The sequence below is a fragment of the Macaca nemestrina genome, chromosome 8 (genome assembly GCF_043159975.1).
Source record: "Macaca nemestrina isolate mMacNem1 chromosome 8, mMacNem.hap1, whole genome shotgun sequence".
Taxonomy (NCBI): domain Eukaryota; kingdom Metazoa; phylum Chordata; class Mammalia; order Primates; family Cercopithecidae; genus Macaca; species Macaca nemestrina.
Window position 1 is genome coordinate 89,874,055 of NC_092132.1, and position 18,516 is coordinate 89,892,570.

Sequence of the window (18,516 nt, forward strand, 5' to 3'; positions counted from 1 at the left end):
TCTTTTGGTCTTTTCTTAGCAAACACATATTCAGAGATATTTTATTATTCAGAATATCAAGACGGCAACAAAGAGTGGTCTTAAACCCCAAGTGGGGCCCTGCAAAGCCAGGCCCTGCACCCCTGTTCTGGCTCCCTCCCTAATCCTCGGGGCCAGCCTGGAGTGGGTGTGACCAGACGGCTGAGTGTGGGACAGCAGTGGAGATGGGGATCTGAGTCTGGGAGATCCAGGCCAGTGATGTAGGGTCTTGCGGGCGAGCATGAGGACTCTGGGGTTCACTCTGCGTGAGGTGGGAAGGTATTAAGGGCTCTTGAGAAGAGGGGGTGACAGAATCTGGCTTGGGTCTCACAAGGATCCCCAGGCTGTTGTGTAGTCCCTCGACTGCAGGGACAAGGGCTAGTGCAAGGAGGCCAATGAGGTCATTGGAATAATCCAGGAGGCTTGAAATAGGAGAAAACAACAGAAACGTGTACATTTCACATTTGTGTTTGGCACTTGCATTTGTTTACTTGAATTTGGATTGAATGCGGGGTGTGAACAAGAAGACTCAAGGATGATGCCGAAGTTCTTGCCTGAACAACTAGAAGAATGAAGTTCACAGTTTCTGAAGTGGGGTCTTCTTGGGAAGACACTAAAGATAATAATGGGACTTACTTCACTGGATTGTTTTGAGGGTAAAAAAGTTAATAAAGCAAAAGGTTAGGACAGACACATATAATAAATATTCAATAATTATTGGTTATTATTTTCCCAACTTTATAATCATCAGAAAAAATCAATAATCTGCCTGTGATGATGGCCCATTTAAAAACATATTAGAAACACACACAAATAAATCCCCCCACAAATTTTGTAAAGTCCTTATCAGAGCCTTTTTCATTATTGTGTTTTGATCAGCACATACACATTTATAATCAATCTCTTATTTGACTTTCAGTGTTGAGTTTAAGTGCTTAGCATACTAGGGAAATGGCAGTTTGTTAAATGGACATCTGGGAAATACGGCTCAGGATTTTGTTTTTACAGCTCAAAAATAGTTTTCATAGGTCAGCGAAGAGAACAGACATTTTCTTTTTTTTTTTTTTTTTTTGAGGCGGAGTCTCGCTCTGTCGCCCAGGCTGGAGTGCAGTGGCCGGATCTCAGCTCACTGCAAGCTCCGCCTCCCGGGTTCCCGCCATTCTCCTGCCTCAGCCTCCCGTGTAGCTGGGACTACAGGCGCTGCCACCACGCCCGGCTAATTTTTTGTATTTTTAGGAGAGACGGGGTTTCACTGTGTTAGCCAGGATGGTCTCGATCTCCTGACCTCGTGATCCGCCCGTCTCGGCCTCCCAAAGTGCTGGGATTACAGGCTTGAGCCACCGCGCCCGGCCGAGAACAGACATTTTCATGGAGGAAAGTGTATTGCTGCACGAGTCTCCTCTGAATGCACACAGACGGATGTATTTATCGGACACTGAGGTGCAGGATTAGGGAGCTCCTGGGCAGGATCTTACAGGCTTCATTTTCTAGTGGAGATCACTACTGGAGGGACAGATTGGGTAGACTGGCATGGATATTCGACTCAGTTGTTTTCCCCTAGAACTACTGAGATCTATGGAATAAATTCTGATCTGTTAAATGGTACTTTCTAATTATGGGATTATAATTTATGAAAATATGTCAAACATTTGAGAAATGTTGAACTAGGAAAGTGAATTTCTCACCTCCACCAGAATTAGATATGCAGTGTTTTGTTTGAGGTGCATTTGTAGGATATATAACATACAAAGATTCAAATATGAAATCACATTCAAAAGCCTACATAGTTTTTTGCAGGGGAGTTGGGAGGGAATCTAGGTTTTCATTGTAGTTTCTTAAAGAAGAAATTGGTCCAAAGTTGCCTGTAATTGCAGGTTGCTTTTATAAGAATACTCATTACTTATGTGAGAAGCACTCTGCAATCTTAAAAATGTATTATCAATGCCCTAAGTTTTAGATGAGTAAACTGAAGCTCTGAGAGGTTGGCTGTCTTACAATCTCTCCTTTTGTAAGGGACAGTCAGAATTTAAGCCCAGGTCTCTGGTTGGCTCAAATGGTAACTTTTTTGTTTTAAAGAAACGCTATATGAGTTTTTTTTAGACTGCTGTTTAAAGAGATATTTGCACTATCAGACCCTGGTCCAGGAATTGGCAGGCAGGGTGAATAAGAGACAATGATTCTGTTGAATATAGAAAGGTTTCCAGAGTCCTAATCTTTATCCATTAAGCATTAGAGCTTAGAAGTGTTCTTCTAACCTGTACAGCTCCCTCCACTCAGTATGCGAGTACTTATTGCCCTCATTACTATTACTTAACATATATCAAATGCCTACGGTGTCCCACTTCCTTACAGACCACATCGTCGAAGCCCTCTCAGCAACAGCCAGCAGGTGAGGTTTGACTGAGTGACTGAATTAGTTTCTAAGCAAACATTGCTGAGTTCATATTCTCAAGTTAATTTGACCTTGATGTTATGCTTGAGGCAATTTTTCTAAAATATTTCTCATATGGTGCTTTTGAGGTGTGTGAATATATACATTTGGTAAAGAACTTTTTTTACTGTGAACGTGATGGCAGCTGCAGGCCATCTGGAGTGGCCGCCAGCTGCAGCGAAGAGGCAGTAGCAGTGGCAGCAGAAGCAGCTGCGGGAGCAGTAGTGGCAGTGGTGGGTCTCCTGTGCTTTGCATCCCTAAGGCAGCCAACAGCGCTGCCTCCAACCCAACCTCTCGTGGCTGGGTGGGACCCACTCCCTTGCCCAGAGCCTTTGCTGCTCCAGACCCTGGCCCTGCATCACCACTATCACCCACTGCCACTGTGGGGAGGGCCTGGTTGGGGAAGCAGGCAATCCCCAAACCCACCCCTGGGAGGCCCCCAGGAGCCCACCATCCTGGAAGCCACCGTGATAGGGCTGGGCTGAGCTGCATGCCATTGGGAGAGCAATGTGGTAGGGCATGGAGGAATGGACAGAGAGGCCCAGCGAGGACCTGGAGCACCTGCCACAGGCTGCGAGGAAGCATGGCTGGGGGTTCATGCTCCATGGAGCCAGCAGGAGCTGGGACAAGTGGAAGCCCTGCTCCTTCTGAGTGGGTGGGGCAGGAGCTCCTTGGGTGCAGCTGTAGCCACTCTGCTGCAGCTCCAGATCCAGGCATCTCTGTGCTCTTGGGGGTCCAGGAAGGCCCTCCATACCTGCAGCAGGCTCAGAAGTACCTGCTCCCACTGCCTGGCTTCTCCCTGTGGTCAGTGCCCTCTCCAATCTCAGAGCAAAGTTGGGGCCAAGTCTGGGCACTGTCACAGCCTGGCTGGGTGTGCACATGCTCAAGGCAGCACTGACATGTCATGCCAGCTCCCTGCTACCTCAGGCCTCTCTGGATTTTGGGCACTGACAAGTATGGGAGGGAGGTTGAGGAGGTATTGAGGACAGCCTGGTGCTAGCCTGCCGGTACCCCTCAGCATGAACAGCCTGGGAGCCATGAACAGTGGCAGGAGACAGACAGGCTCCTGGGTGGACGGGGGAGCGTGCCTGGTGATGCCCCGCCTTCTAGTTGGGGAGGTCATGAAGCATGGGGGCAGGGCAGCCAGTCCTGCAGACCAGAGGAGGAACTTGTGGTGCTTTTCCCTGGGCCTGTCGATGGCCACCCATGGCTGTGAGTGGGTCAATCAGCATGCACTTCCTCCCCTCTGAGGTTCATAAAAACCCCAGACTCAGCCAGACTCAAAGAGAGGATGGAGAGAGGACAGACAACCAGCTACAGAGAGGAGCTACCCTCTCTGCTGAGAGCTGAACATTCATCGGACACCCTGGCTACAGAGAGGAGCTACCCACTGTGGGTCTCCTCTGAGCTGTTCTATCACTTAATAAAACTCCTCTTCGTCTTGCTCTCTCTCCACTTCTCTGCATACTTCATTCTTCCTGGATGCAGGACAAGAACTTGGGACCCACTGAATGGCAGAAATAAAAGAGCTGTAACACAAACAGGGATGAAACATGCCTCTTGCTTGCCATGTTGTGGGTGAAGAAAAGGAGAGAAGAGCTGCGGCTCTTCAGGGAGCTCAGACCTGGGAACTCCCCAAGCCAGGGCTGTGACTTCCTCTTTGGAGCCCTGTGGTTCCTGGCATCTCCAAGCTTGTGGGCACCACTCTGTTCCCTGGTGCCAGCCGTGGAAGCTGCTTGTGGTGTGCCTGGTCTAGCTGTGCCCTCACAGGGAACTGGTGCCTGTGTTGGCACCTGGAGCTGCACACCCCACAGCAGCAGCTGGTGTGCCTGGACCCCATGCTCCACTCACACACCCCTCGCTGCTCTGCACCTGGCTTGCCCTTGGAAGGCATGGGATCTAGGCCAGTAGCACAAGCCAAACGCAGCCTGCCAGGCCAAGTGAGCAGAATGAGCCCAGTGGGACAGAGCAAAATTCAGACAAAGGCACCACTGGCCACAGAGGTTTCTGACTGGTGAAGTGACACCCCAAAAATCCTGTAACAAATGGATAGATACAAAGGTTACTAACTTACATTGCGTTTGGGGACCACAAGCAATTAATACCATAGTGAGCAGGAAATCAATACAATCATTGTTTTATCCATTCCTGAAATGGAAAAAGGAGAACTGTGTGGATGGGTAGCACTATTGGGTAAAGGGCACAGTAATCTTTACGTCTGTTCCTGTATGGTTAGCCCAGATATAGGTTGACTTTTCATTCCACTGCTTATTAACTAAAAATAATAGAAACCACAGTGATTTTTTGAGTTTCCTATGTGTCAGGCTTCTCAAAAATAGAGTCATTAAAGCTATAGCTTTAATGCAGCTATAGCTACAGACCCATACTTGGTCTTTTATACTCTCCCTTAAGCCACTGTGGCTGAAAACCTGCAAATTGCATTTGCCAGATTTTGTGCTCAGTTGGGATTCCTTGCTGGCAATGGGAGGCACTCATAACAAATTAAACGTGGGAAGAAAATAGAAACTACCCTGCTTATGGCAGAGGCAGGTGACTACAGACTATTGCAATAGTGCCAGCAGATCTAGTACTTCTGGAGGTGAGCATGGATGCCTGCAGAGGAAATAGCTAGCAAAACCCAGGCCTTCTGGAGCTCACATGCTGTATCAGGGCAGAGAAATGAGGAATTAGATGGGCATTACTTCTGGTAGGATGCTATGGTTTTCTGAAGTTTCTCATCTTTGGATACCACCAACTTTCCCAGTTTTTGCTCCTTTAGTTCCCATATTTTGTCTCTTAATTCCTTAATTTCAATCACTTTCTAGCTTGAGATACCTAAAGAAGTTTGTTTTTCTGAATGAACCAATATTACATCCACTTGGCCCACACCATCCTCTAGAGTCCACTGTGGATAGACAGAAACTTTCCCCCAGACCCAAAGAGTCATTGTTGGCATAGTTACAATTGCCCTGCTACTGAGGCTCCCATCTGCCCTGTCTGAGCCACAGCTTTGTAAGGCTGTGCTGGCACAGTGCTCACAGATTCACAGGGCCCCTGGTGCTGACAGAGTGACCTCAGATGTTATGACTGCAAGCTTGATAATGTCAGGAAAGAGATCTAAAATTCAACTGAATAGCAATACATCATCTGTAAATCATGAGACTGAAAAAATGCAGAATTCCATAGAATTTAAAGGTCTTTTAAGACATAAAGAAAGACATGTCTGTGTCTTAGGAACTAAACAAATGAAGAAGCTGATCAAACGATCAACTGGAGTTGGAGTTGAGCACTGTCGTGAGTAGACTGAAGAATTAATGTGTTTATCTTGCATTCAGGAATGTGGGCCAAGTGGCACTTCTTCTAAGTGATGGCATCATTGACATGGCAATCACAAGCAGTACTCAGTGAGTCCCCTCAGGACCGTCTAGAATAGCATCAGTACAATCAGTGTTGTGGTTCACTTAAAGGGGATGGTGATTGTTTTCCTTAATGGGTGAGAGTCTTTTAAACCCTGTAAAATTCAGAATTAAATATAAAAATGTTTAAGAAAAATAAAATCATGGCATTAGTATTTTGGGGTTAAGAAGAAACATATACATATTTAGTGTTTAATATACTTGTAATTTTTAAGACAATCTGGCCTATTATAAAGACATCCTTGAAACTCCTACTAAATATATAAAGCACGGACAAACTATCCGGTTCTGAATTTTCTTTCTTCCCATAACCAACTAGACAACTGGAAAAAATATGACAGACAACGATTTCAGATACTGAACAACAGAACAGGCCTGTATCTAGAATAGAAAGAAAATAAATTAGGTGAGACCAGCAATTGCCCTGGCTCCTTTTCCTCGAGGCACCTTCTAAACTGCGGCCAGGGGAAGGGGAATTCCAGTAGAGCATTATTCTGAAAATCAGACAGATGGCAGTGTTCAGGAAAACTGAGATGGCTGAACTTTGTGGGGAAGAATACCGGAGAGCAGGGAGTGATGCAGCCAAAAAGTTCCAGAAACATGCATAGGCATCCTTTTGAGTTTTTTGTTGAATGCTATGCCACATATGCATAAGCTAGGCAAAAAAATAGACTCCTGGGGAGTTGTAAGCTGAACAATTCTCAGAGCTTACATAGGGCTGTGATACTGTACGTTTTGATCATCCAAAATTAAAGAAGCTAGGGCTGTGGTTTGTGCCCGTAATCCTAGCTACTCAAGAGGCTGAGGTGGGAAGATCACTTGGGCCTAGGAGTCTCAGGCCAGCCTGGGAAACACAGCGAGACTCTCCTCCCCCTTCCCCCCCTCCCCCACCCCCGTCAATAACAAACAAACGAACAAACCAACCAACCAACCCCCAAAGACATAAAAGAGGCCATTGAACACCTGGAGCACTCAGAAAAGACCCCAGAAGGCTACATCTTAAAAAGTAGAGCTAAACTAGCCTTAGAATAAAAGATACTCCAGATGTGCCCTACCAACGTTTTAAAAGAAGCCCCCAAAACATCAAGCTCATCCACAAGTAAGTTAATTGCCTGCCAGGACAAAATTCAATATTCTTTCAAAGAAGACAACAAAATTCAAATTCCAAATATGCCACATCCAATCAAAAATCATTGACAATATAAAACTACTGAAAAATGTGACCAACAATCCAGAGAAGAATCAGCCAATAGAAACATAACCTGAGATAGCAAAGATGATGGAATTAGCAAGTGTTCATTTAAAAACTGTTATTATAAATGTGCTCATGAATGTAGAAGAAAACATGGACATGATGAGGAAAGAAAAGATATAAAATAGAGCCAAATGAAATTTTAAAGGTGAAAAATGTAATATCAGAAATAAAAAATACACTGGAGAGGAAGAAGAGAACATTAGACCTCATAAGATAAAGTCGGTGAACTTGAATACATAGTGATAGAAACCATCTAGACTGAAGCACAGAGAGAAAAATGGCTGGAAAAACCCATCTGAGCCTCAACGAGCTATAAAACAATAGTAAACGGTCTATCTCTTGTGTAACTGGAATGCCAGAAAGGAGGGGGGCAGAAAAAAGTTTGGAAGAAATACTGGCAGAAACATTTCTAAACTTGAATAAACTGTAAACCAAGCTTCTCAACAAACCACAAGCATGCACTCACACATACACACACACACACACACACACACTATACATACTCCAAAGTACTTTGTATTAAATTGCTAGAAAGATGTGATAGAGAAAAAATCTTAAAAGCAGTCAGAGTAAAAATAAAAATAAAAACGAAAACATGTCATGTACACAGGAACAAAGATGACTGCTGACATTACAAACAATGCAAGTCAGAAGAGAATGAAACATCATCTTTTATTTTTAATTTTCTATTTTTGGGGTGTTGAGAGGTGAAGTTTTTTGGTTTTAATAATTACAACTTTTAGATTTAGAGGGTATATCTGCAGGTTTGTTACCTGGGTATATTGTGTGATGCTGAATTTTGGGGTACAATTGATTCTGTCACCAGGTCCTGAGCATAGTACCCAATGGTGAGTTTTTCAACCCTTGCCCCTCTCCTTCCCTCTCTCCTCTAGTAGTTTTATATCCATGAGTACCCATTGTTTAACTCCCACTTTTAAGTAAGAACGTTTGGTATTGGGTTTTTTGTTCCCATGGTAATTCACTTAGGATAATGGCCTTCAGCTGCATCTATGTTGCTGCAAAAAAACATCATTTTATTCTTTTTTATGGCTGCATAGCATTCCATGTGTATATGTACCACATATTCTTTATCCAGTCCGCTGTTGATGGGTACTTACTTACATTGATTTCATGTCTTTCTATTGTGAATAGCATTGGAACAGCATGTTTAAAATGCTGGGGAAAAAAGTGTCTGTCAAACTAGATTTCTATATCTAGAGAAAATACCCTTTCAAAATGAAGGCAAAATGAAGACATCCCATTCAAATAAAAGAATTTGTCATCGTAGATTGCTACTATAAATGGCCTCATAAGAAATATTATAGACAGTTTAGATTGTAGGGAAAGAATATTAGAAGCAAACTTGGATGTGTGCAAAGTAATGAAAAGTGTCAGAAATGGTAAAGATTTGGTGAATATAAAATGGATCTCCGTACTTTCAGTTTATGTAAAACATAACTGTTTAGGCAAAAACAATTATAATGTATTGTGGGGTTTATAACACATGTAAATGTATGATGACAATAGCACAAAGGCTGGGAGGGAAAGTAGAAGTACACTATTGTAAAGTTTTTATACATCAAGTGGCATAAAGTGATTTGAAGATAGATGGTCGTGGTAAGTTAAAGATACATACTGTAACCAATTTAATGTGTAATTGATTTTGACTTGATTTTCATGCTGATGACTTACCAACTTCATATAATTTAAAGTACATGTTTATATTAATGGGCGACATATATCTAGGAATTAAGTGGAATTTGAAAATGTTTAAATAATTCATTTTACTTACCGAGATACTTAAAAATAAATATATTAAGTGAATAGATCTAGTATAAAATATTTGATGCATCATAATAATCCTTTTTTTAAATAACAAAAGTGTTAGACTGAGGTTTAAGAGGTAACTGACTTACCTAAAGTAACACGACATGAGGAGCCAGGACTTCATCTTTTAAGTCCTAGTTTTATTTCCAAACTTATCTCTCCATGGGTTGTTAATTTGTAAAAATATCTCCATGTTTTTGTTGTAACTATTGTTCTTAACAGATAAATACTTGAAATTCTCTTTTGTGGCAAAATTGACAAATAGTTTTTGAGAGGGTAACATGGTTACTATTAAGTTATACCTTTAAAAAAATTAATGACTATTTTTTAGAGTGGTATTAGGTTTATAAGAAAATTGAGTGGAAAGTACAGGGAGTTTCCATAGCCTTCCCCTGCCAGTTCCCCTTATTGTTAACATCTTGCATTAATTATTGTGGTGCATTTTTTACCGATGCAGTACATTGATGAGCCAATATGAATACATTATTTTTAACGAAGGCCTACTATTTACATTAGAGTTTACTCTTTGTGTTGTAAATCCTATGGGTTTGGACAAACGTATAATGACATGTATCCACCATTGTAATATCGTACAGAGTAGTTTTACTGCCCTGAGAAATCTTTTGTGTCCCATCTGTTCATCCCTCCCAGCCCTCTAACCTCCAGCAACCATTGGTCTTTTCTTCTCTCCATTCTTTTCGAGAATATCACATAGTTGAAATTCCACAATGTGAAGTCTTTTCAGATTGGCTTCTTTCACTTAGTACAATGTGTTTAAAATTCCTCCAAGTCTTTCTGTGGCTTGATAGCTCATTTCTTTGTAGTGTTGAATAATATTCCATTGTCTGGATGTACCACAGTTTATCTATCAAAGGACATCCTAGTCACTTCCAGGTTTGGCAATTGTGAATAAAGCTGCTGTAGACATTTGTGTGCACATTTTTGTATGAGTTTACATTTTTTAACTAACTCGAGTAAATACCTAGGACTGTGATTCCTGGATCACATGATAAGAGCATGTTTAGTTTTTCCAAAGTTTTTCATCATTTTACATCCCTCAGTAGTGAATAAGAGTTCCTGTTGCTCCGCATCCTCATCAGTATTTGGTGGTGTCAGTATTTTGGATTTTTGCCATTCTAATAGGTGTGTAGGAGTAACTCATTGTCCATGACGTTTTACATGTTACAATCTGTTGCTGATCATAATCCTGAAAGACAGTCCCAAAGGCCATAATCTCATATGTTGAAATACAGAATAATCAAAAGCACTAATGTCTAAAATTCTTAATGTCTAAGACTCCCCATACACAATCCTGAATGATTAAAATTCCAAAGCTGGAAATCCTGAAAGCAGAATTCTGGGGAAGGGATTAGTGCATTTTTGGTTGTCTTTGGGATGGTGGCATCATGTTAGGTGGAACTATTGTCTGTTATTGGCTTTATTTGGAAATGAAGTATGGTTTAAGATGATGTGTAGGGGTGCCAGGTTGACAATGGGAGGACTTGTGAACTTAATTTTAGGTGTCATTTTGACTGGATTAAGGAATGTCTAAGTGGCGGCTCACACCTGTAATCCCAGCATTTTGGGAGGCTGAGGCGGGTGGGTCACATAAGCCCAGGAGTTCAAGACCAGCTTGGCCAACATGGTGAAACCCCATCTCTACTAAAAAGACAAAAAAAGTTAGTTGGGCATGGTGGTGCACACCTGTAATCCCACCTACTCAGGAGGCTGAGGCATGAGAATCACTTGAACCTGGGAGGCAGAGGTTGCAGTGAGCCAGGACTGTGCCACTGTGCTCCAAGCCTGGGTGACAGAGTAAGACTCTGTCTCAAAAAAAAAAAAAAAAAGAAAAGAAAAGAATATCTAGAAACCCAGTAATGCATTATTTTTGGTGTGTCTGTGAGGTTGTTAATGTGGATTGGTCTTTCTCTGAGAGTTGGGGCAGACTTTTCTCCTGCTTTCTTCAACATCAGAACTCCAGGCTCACTAGCCTTCAGACTCTAAGACTTACACCACCTGTTCCCCAGGTCCACAGACTTTTGGCCTTGGACAGAAAGTGACATCGGCTTTCCTGGCTCTGAGGCCATCTGAGTTGGATTCAGCCATCCTGCAGGAATCCCAGGGTCTCTAGCTTGCAGACAGTCTGTCATGGGACTCCTCAGTCATCAGAATTGTGTGAGCCAATTTCCTTAATAAATCCCCTCTCGTATCTCTATATACATATTCTATTGGTTCTAGTTCTCTGGAGAACCCTGATTAGTACCAATTTGGTATTGGGGAAGCTGAATTTCATTCCTTCTTACTGTATTCCTTACAAAACAATAAAAAAGATCTGTGAAATTGCTCCCCCACAAAAAGACTGTGATAACTTAAGTGTATGAAGCTACTTAATGGTGAAAGATAAAAGTTTAAACACTAATTATTATTGGTGCTGTGAAGGCGAAAAATTGCTTAATTGCTGAGCAATGACCAGACTTTCAAATGAGCAGCATATACGTACAAAATGTGTAGACCCCAACCACTATCCAAATACAAGTGCGGTGAGTGTTTCAAAGATCAAGTGAAAACACAGGCAAAAAATACAAGAAATCTCTCCTGCCAAACTATTCAATTGTGTATGACTTCTGCCCCTTCACACATAGTGCCAACTGGCTATGCCATGTGTATCATCTTTGTGTTATTTCTGATACTGGAGGTATAAATTGTGCAGAGACTTTTAGAGAGTTCTAATTTGTTTCATGCAATTTTTGCAAATTTGACTTCGGGAAAGTACATTATTACAATTGTTGACTTTGTAAATAAGAACGTTAAAACTTCCTCAATAAATGTAGAGATGTTCTTTTTGTGCATCTGTGGTTGTAAAAGATACTATTTCTTGACAGCTCAGCTCTTTGGGTGACTGCATATGCAGGGGTGACTCACTGAGGTTTTTGATGGATCTGGTCAAACGACTTAGGTTGTTTGTCATGATATTAATATTTCAGATGACTGTAGCTATAAAGTTGGGTGCACATAATTATGCACCAAAGTGATGTGCACTTATACCATTCACTTTTTGACAGATTTCTTTGTGGATATGGTTCATCTCTTCATAGCTCTTATATCTGTGTGACTGTCATTAGAATTCCTCCGTGTTTATGCTTGCAAAAATTTACATGTGATTATTTATATGTGTCTGTTTTACTGTACGAAGTGGCCTATGAAGTAGTATTCTTTCATGTTTTATGTTTCTTAAATAAATTCCCATTTAAAAACATAAATAGATGTTTTTTAAGAAAAAAATTAAAATTATATTTTCCAGAATTATGTTTTTGGTATTATGAAATTCAGGATTGTGTCTTTTGGGATTATGATCAGCACTGGTTTTTCCCATCCCAGAGCATCCTTATGCTTAGCTCCTGGGGCCCTCAACAGAAGCCAGCCCCCTTCTTGTGCCGCAGTGGGCAACCGACCACCCCAATGGAGAGAAACCAGAAGGAGTACAGTAGCCAGCTCTATAACCAGTAGAAAAAGAAACACTTAGGCCGGGTATGATGGCTCAAGCCTGTAATCCCAGCACTTTCAGAGGCCAAGGCGGAAGGATCACTGTCTGAAGCTGAGGGGGGTGGGAGGTAAGGAGTTCGAGACCTGCCTGGCCAACATGGTGAAACCCCATCTCTACTAAAAATACAAAATGCTTAGACCTAAGTATTTCCTTTGTTTCTGGGTGATTGTAAACAGTATTATATTTAAAATTTCAGAGTCCATATGTTTATTGCTAATATGTAGAAATATAATTCAATTTTCTATGTTTATCTTATATTCTGTGACCTCGCTGAACTTTTTAGTTCTAGTTTTTTGTTTGTTTTTATAGATTCTTTGGAATGTTTTATGCAGATAAGCATGCTATCTGCAAACAGGGATAGTTTTATTTTCTCCATTTCAAAGTACATGCTTTTTATTTTCTTTTCTTGCCTTATTGCACTGTCTAAACTTCCAGTAGTATGTTGAATAACAGTGGCAACAGAGGACATCTTGCTTTGCTCCTGACCTTAGGGAAAAAGCACATAGTCTTTCATCATAAAGTGTATTGGTAACTGTAGGTTTTTGTAGATTTATCGAGTTGAGGATGTTCTCCTCTCTTCCTAGGTTTCTGAGAATTTTTTTCATGAATGGATGTTGAATTTTGTTAAATGCTTTTCCTGCCTCAGTTGATATGATCATATGTATCAGAGAGGATTCTCCAGAGAAACAGAAATGATAAGGAATCAGCTCATACTATGGTGGAGGCTGAGAAGTCAGATCCAGGAGAGCTGATGGTATAGTTCCAGTCTGGGACTGAAAGCCAGAGAAATAGAAGTGCCAGGTTTCAGTCTAAGTCCAAGTCTGAAGACAGGAGGAGATCAATGTCCCAGTGACAAAACAGGCAGAGAGAAAGAATTCTTTCTTACTTAACCTTTTTATTCTATTCAGGCTTTCAATGAGTTGAAGGAGGCTCACCCACACTGGGCAGGACAGCCTGCTTTACTCAATCTAATGATTCAAACGTCAATCTCATCCAAAAGCACCCTTACAGACACACCCAGAACAATATTTAACCAAATATCTGGGCACCCTGTGATCCAGTCAAGCTGACACATAAAATTAAACATTGTGATTTTCTTCTTTGGCATGTTAATCAAGTGGATTACATTGATTGATTTTCAAATATTTGAACCAGACTGTATCCTTAATACAAACCCTGCTTGGTTATGGTATGTAATTCTCTTTTAAATGTTGTGGAATTCTAGTTTGCAAATATTTTGTCAATGGTTTTTGCATCTATGTTCATGAGAGATATTAATCTGAAGTTTTCTTTTTGCATCGTTTTACATGTAAAGTCATGGTAATATTAGTTTCATAAAAATAATTGGAAAATATTTCTTCCTTTTCTATGCTCTGGATGATTGTGTAGATTACTATTAATTCTTTAAACATTTGGCAAAATTTTCCAGTAAAGCTTTCTTGGCCTGGAGAGTTCTTTTAAGGAGTTTTAAAATTATTAATTCAATATTCTTCATAGATATGGGGCTATTCAAATCATCTATTTCATGCTGGGTGAGTTAGGGTAGCTTATATGTTTTAAGGAATTGGTTTGTTTCACCTAAGTGCTTTGTGAGAGTAGTGTTATTCCTGGTATTCTCTTGCTTCACTCTGGATATTGTATGGTCTGTAGTGATGTTTCTTGTTTCATTCCTGGTATGCATATTTTGTCTTCTCTCCCTTTTCTTTGTCAGTCTTGTGAGAGGTTTGTCAATTTTATTGATCTTTTCAAAGAACCAGCTTTTCATTTCACTGATTTTCTCTATTGTTTTTCTGTTTTCACTTATATTGCTGTCTTCTCTTACCTTTATTATTTTCCTGCCTCCTGTTTTGCATTAATTTCGCTCTTGCCTTTCTACTTTTTTTTTTCTTAAGGGAGCAGCTTTTCACTTTTCTGATGGATGCATTTAGTACTTCCCTCTCAGTACTGCTATAGCTGTGTCACATACATTTTAATATGTTGTATTTTTGTTTTTATTCAGTACAGTGTAATTAAAAAGTTTCCCTTGAAATTTCATTTTTAACCTATGTATTATTTTTGAAGTGTGTTGTTTAGTTTTCAAGTGTTTCCACCTGGCATCCGTGATCACCCACGAGTGAGGGGATCAAATTGGCTGTTAAATCCTTCATAATTTGGCTCAATTCAGTTTTCCAGCCCCATTTCCCATTATTTCTTGCAACAAAAACCCTATTTCTAGCCGAGTTTAATGTTTCATACCACTCTCTTAATATTACCATGTGCCTTTTTGGCTTTGCATTTTTGCTTATTTTTAAAATTCTTGGATGACCACATTTTCTTTTCATTTCCTAAATAACGGTTGCAAAGTTACCTTAAGGCTATACTATAAGGAAGCTCATACTAAATCTTCTTAGTTTAGAATAAGTTTGTAGTTGAAATTATAGAAGTATAATGAGGAGTAATGATGCCGGGTGAAAGATGTGATCTGAAAAAAGTGATCAGATTAATGTCCAGAGTCCGGGTTCCTAATTATACACCCATTTTTTTCCCAAACAATACAGAACACTAAGCCCTGAGAATGTAGGATGAATGTCTACCACCACCTGAATGAGTGAGTCTACAGTCAATTTGCACTCATATTCATTTGCTCAGAGAATTTGAGTAATTTTCTCATGTTTTCTCAGTTAAATATGAACAGGGCAAACAACGATTCATTTGCAAAGTGCCCAGGGTAAGAAGATCTCAAATTTGAAAAGCTTTAAAAAATATAACTGATAATAGCATGGCATAAGGTTTCTCAGAAACCTTTATAGTCTTTAAGAGAACAAATACATCTAACTGAGGTCTGTTGAATAATGAAAAACAAAAATTCTGTTTTGGAAATCCAAAATACATTCAGAGAAAATTATCAGGTAGCAAATTTCATGCAAACAATTTCATTTTATTAGAACCCTTTGAGTATATATTGTACTCCTTTCTAAGTTCAAAGAGTTTAGTTCAATTATTTTTTACAAAATCCAACATATAATCATCCAGTAAAGTCTACTGGGTAGTAAATGAATCATTGAATAATACTTTTCTATGCAGGTTTGCAGATGTGTTTATTTCTAACATGCAATTTCACCAACTAAAACCATATCCGTTTCCTGCCTGAGTGGCATTTTGACCTCTTGGGGGATCATTCTAGAATTCCTATCCCTTCTGAGGCACTGCTTCCTAATGGTAGTTGGGAGCCCTGTGAATTCTGATACTGGCTTTTCCTTCATGTCACACATGAGCGGGTCTTGGGTTAGTGCATTAGGCAGTGGGCCTCACGTTGGGGTCCTTAGACTAACTCTATCCTTGGGAGAACTGTGAAAATGTACTTTCTGAAGCTCTACCTACTACTCACAGAATTAGATTATCTATGAATGATTCCCAAATCAGTATGTTTTTCAAGTACCCTAAGTGAAGTAAGAGCTCATTAACATTTATGAGGTAGCCAGGTGTGGTGGCTCACACCTATAATCCCAGCATTTCAGAAGGCTGAGGTGAATGGATCACGTGAGCCAAGGAGTTCAAGACCAGCCTAAGCAACTGGCAAAACCCTGTGTCTACAAAAAATTAAAAAATTAGCAAGAGTGAGGCTGGGTGCGGTGGGTCACGCCTGTAATCCCAGCACTTTGGGAGGCTGAGGCGGGCATATCACAAGGTCAGGAGTTCAAGATCAGCCTGGCCAAGAAAGTGAAACCCTGTCTCTACTAAAAATACAAAAATTAGCTGGGCATGGTGGTGCGCGCCTATAATCCCAGCTACTTGGGAGGCTGAGGTAGAGAATTGTTTGAACCTGGGAGGTGGAGGTTGCAATGAGCCAAGATCACGCCACTGCACTCCAGCCTGGGCAGCAGAGCAAGACTCCATCTTAAATAAATAAATAAATAAATAAATAAATAAATTAGTGAGCATGGTGGTGCACACCTGTAGCCCCAGCTACTCAGGAGGCTGAGGTAGGAGGATTGCTTGAGCTTGGGAGATTGAGGCTGCAGTGAGATCTGATCACACCATTGCACTCCAGCCTGGATGACAGAGCAAGACTTTCCCCCCTCACCCCAAAGAACCTAACAACAACAACAACAAAATAAACAAAAAACGTGTATGAATCACTGGTCTGAAATAAGACAATCCACATTTTCAGGCATGGAATTCCCCTGTATGTTGTGTAATTTGGCTCACCTGCCCACAACCCTGGGCCATCACATATAGTGTGGCTATTACTCTACCTAACATTGCTCCCTGCATCTAGGGGCCATTTCACATTACTTTTGTATCAGCTGATGGAGGCAGAGGTCACCACTTTACTCTTCATTTTATCAGCAGTCATTTCCCTTACCTACTGCCTTGGTTTCCATGTACTGTTTAGTATCATTGACTATTTGTTGTATTATGTTGCATGTATTTATAGGCTCTTAGGTTATTGTTTTTAGTTGTATAACATGTCAGTATATTTTGTCTCTCCAACCGGATTTAAACTCCTTGAAGACAGAGAATGACTTTGTTTCTTTAATATTCTGGAACAGTTCCTTGCTCGGGACTCTGAGGCCAGCAGGTGTTCATTAATGCATTTTAACAGACTGGTTTTCTGCATACACACGTTCTGTTTTAGAAGAACACTCTGAAAATGTGGTGCCTGGGTGTCCAGATATAGATTACCTAATGAGATACGGGAATACAGCACTGGGTGCATGGTTCCTTCAGCACTTTGTGTGAGGGAAAGGACCATTTTGTCAGAGCCTCACTAGCATCCATAGGGATTTGTGATTAATTAAAAATGTTAGTGATCATCAGTGCCTGAGAGTCAGGGAAGATGGATACTCAGCATCTGCTCCAATAATAACTTAAATACCCCCAATTTTTGTCTATATTCTAAGCACCTGAATATCTATTTATTCTAGGAGCATCTTAAAATGATAGATGACATTTCACTTAAGCCAATGAGCATTTCCTAAAATCTCAGGAACAGATTTTTCTAGAAAAATCTTTACACTTTTTTTAAAGATGGTAGACTTTGCATGTTTATGTATGTGTGTGCACAGTGTATATACAAATGTGTAGACAGTTAGAGAGGTTACCTGATTTTTAACTCTCTATAGAGAGAGCACACTCCAGGAACATGTGCTAATTGGTGCACAGAATTTAGTCACAACTATAAAAATTAAATCCAGCCCAAGACGTAAAGTTTTATATCTTTGTGGTAACTGTCCCTCAGTGATCAGTAAGTTAGTGAGTGTGCTTCTGTTGATAAGTCTGTTTTAGGCCAGGAATGGTGGCTGATGCCTGTAATCCCAGTGCGTTGAGAGACAGAGGTGGAAAGATCCCTTGAGCCCAGGAGTTCAAGACCAGCCTAGGTAACATAGCTAGACCTTGTCTCTATAAAAATAAAATTAAATAAAATTAGCTTGATGTGGTGATGTGCTCCTGTATTCCTAGCTACTGGAGAGGCTGAGGCAGGAGATCACTGGAGCCCAGGTGTTGGAGGTTGCAATGAGCTATGATTGTGCCACTGCACTTTAGCCTGGGTGACAGAACATTATCTCATTGAACGAAAGAAGAAAAGACAGAGAGAGGGAGGGAGGGAAGAAGGGAGGAAGGTGGGGTGGGGAGAGAGAGAGAAAGAAAGAAAAAGAAAATAAGGAAGGAAGGAAGGAAGGAAGGGAGGGAGGGAGGGAGGGAGGAAAGAGAATCTGTTCTAACTTTGAGCTTAAGTGAAATTTTACCAAAGTAAACCATTAGAGCCAATATAAGATGTTTCACTACACTTGTTTATAGAAATGATCCGTATGCAAAGACATGGATCTGAAGTTTCTTTTAGAACTAAGGCAGGAATGTACTTTGGTTCCTCCGAGAAACTGGCACACTTATTCCTTTTTGAAAACAGGAACTGCATAATTGACAGTGTCTGCCTTTCTGTTTGGCTGCCAAAAACCTTAGAACCAAATTTAAAGCTCAGCTATGCCAATTATGTGGAGATTTAGCAGCTGAATATCTATGTTATTTTATCAAGTTATCTTGA

At 40.7% G+C, this 18,516-nt stretch overlaps 1 protein-coding gene and 1 pseudogene across 5 annotated transcripts in view; one reads left to right on the top strand and one right to left on the bottom strand.

Annotated features, from left to right (window-relative positions):
• Positions 1-18,516, bottom strand: part of LOC105482316 (XK related 4) — a 429,416-nt gene that overhangs the window by 44,903 nt on the left and 365,997 nt on the right. The gene's annotated exons all lie outside the window — the stretch shown is intronic.
• The window catches only part of LOC105482315 (myotubularin-related protein 5-like), a 31,912-nt pseudogene continuing 17,414 nt past the window's right edge, over positions 4,019-18,516 (top strand).